The following is a 2,542-nucleotide window of genomic DNA, read 5'->3' as shown; positions in this document are numbered from 1 at the left end:
GTTTTTTTAAGTACATGTTTGCATTATGTAATGACTACATTCCTTGTCACTTGGTCTAATATTCGACTGTAGGAGATGACCATCCCAGTCGCATGCTTAGAAACAATGCCAACCTCAGGGATTGTCCTTTTTTGTCCTCTGAAGGAATAACTTCTACCTATTTCATTGTCCATTAACAGGCATGGAAAGCAAATAGAAGAGGTTTACATTTGTTTGTTTCTTTATTTTTAATGGCTGCTGACCTTTAAAGGTCAGTGTTCCAAAACAATAGTAAAATGTCAATCGAGTTTTATAAATTCATAGGGTATATGAATATGCTGTCTTTATGGGTTGGTGATGGGTAATAGGAAGAAGATAGTCTGCATGCTTTTGCATATGGAAAACTAGAAACAGTGATTAAGCACCTAAATGGAGAGAAGTGATGCATGCAAAATAGAAGAATAGCATTGGCATCCCCATGCCAATGGGACGATTAGTAGGTCAAATTCCCTGATGCCCATGACTGAAGAGTGGCAGATCAAGGGCCTCCCAGGAAACACTCTGTATGAATTTCATGATTGCAAAAGAGCCAGAAAGGGTCATCTGTCTCCCACACGCTATTTTTCCTCTTCAATCATTGATAGATCTTGTACTGTGCCAAAGCTTTTAATCATTCCATTAAAACTGTGATTTCCCCTGCTTGTATCAGAGGTCAAAATACATTGGCTTAAAACAGACTAAAATCAAAATTGGTGTTTCTAAAGTACTTAATTGTAAAGAATCAGTAATAAAAAATTTGAGAGAAAAATGACTTAGTGCTGCATTTTGTTTTGACAACTAAGTACATTAAAACAAACATTATTGAATCTATAATAATGTTATTACTGAATAGATGTTTTAACTTTATGGAGAATAAAACTGTTCCATGAATTGACATTGAGACCAGGTGACAAAGTCTTCCCTAAGTAGGTAGACATTCGCATGTCATCCTAAGTATATATGCTCACTTTTCTTAATGCTGAAAAGTGAAATAGGATGAGCAGATAATTATAATTAACATAAACATCAACCCAGTAAAAATGTTTTTACTGTATGTAGAGAGTTCTTTTTTCAAGATTTTAGCCAAGAGGCCTGCCAAATAGCTCAGTGGACAAAAGCACCTGCTTAGGCAGATTCATCGGGCCAGGGTTCATCCCCCGCCTGCACGCAGAGACGGAGATTGAGCAATTGAGACTGGGCATGGTGGGGCGCATCTATAAGCCCAGACAGCTCTTAGGGAGGCTGAATACAGGCGGATCACTGAGTCCGATCTCTATAGTGAGATCCTGTAGACCCTATAGAGCCTTACTAAAAAAAAAAAAAAAGAAGATTCGAGCCAAATGTTTCTCTGAGTATTTAGGAGAGGAAATCTCAAAGGGGCTCATCATGGTTAAATGCTAACGACAGATCGCTAGTGTCTGCATGCCACATGAAGAAAATCTGGCTGAGTTCCTTTTCATAAATCATAAGCAACTAAAGAATCAGAAGCCAGTTGGTTATTTTGCATGCTTCTACAAAACAGCAATTTTTAATAAAAAATCACTTTGAAACACCTGCAGCAGAAGTGAGAAGTAGCAGTGAGGGCAGATTGTCAGCAGCAATTTCCTTCAAGTGACTGTAATTTTGTCTATCTTAACTATTTACTTTTGAAAATGAGAGTAACTGGCTCCATTTGTATTTCGATATAATTAAAGTACATTGGGACAATTATAAAATACAGTCAAATTGGCACAATCACATTTTTATGTATAGGTTTTAAATTGCATTTTATACATATAGGAATCATGCAAATTAATCCAAAATACATGCAGAGAGGATATTAATATGTCTAAGTAACATATAATGTTGGATACAGATTTCCTTAAGTTTGTGTTTTTGTTTGTAGGAATATTGATTTTTTGAAGGAATTTTAAGCAATGGGCTATACATTCAGAAGTTATGGTTTCCTGTGGGAAAGAAATTTAAATCAGAATAAATATAATTTTTAACTCCTTGATTATTTGGATTGTGCACATATTGAAATTATTCTGAAGATGGAACACTGGCAGAAGCTTAGGTGATATCACAAATGGTAATTTTATTCTTTTTTCAGTGTTATTTGATTACGTGAGTCTCTGTAATTCTCCTATATATTTATCTCTGTATATCTGGATCTTAAACCAATCCCTATTTCCCCTCTTCTGACCCTGTCAGCCTCTGGAGCTGGCCTACATATGAAGAGTAGTGTAATGCTTGAAAAGTGCAAAAGCCATCACTGTGTGGAGTGCGCCCCACATCCCTGCTCTTTTCTTCATCTTACAATTTCAAATAAATGAGACTTAGAAAGGTTGGATGGTTCAGCCATATTCACATAGATATCATGAGATGGAAGCATTACAATAGGTTTTCTATTATAGCTCATTGTCCTTTCCTTCTGTTATGTAAGCTGCAACTCTGGCCTTGAAAATGGAATGGATGTGAGGGGAGTAATCCTTCAAACTGAAGCCTGCGTGTGTGTGTGTGTGTGTGTGTGTGTGTGTGTGTG

This window comes from Octodon degus, unplaced genomic scaffold (assembly GCF_000260255.1).
Source record: "Octodon degus isolate 3935 unplaced genomic scaffold, OctDeg1.0 scaffold00024, whole genome shotgun sequence".
Lineage (NCBI taxonomy): Eukaryota > Metazoa > Chordata > Mammalia > Rodentia > Octodontidae > Octodon > Octodon degus.
The sequence above is the reverse complement of the archived record's forward strand: the minus strand, read 5'-3'. Positions refer to the sequence as shown.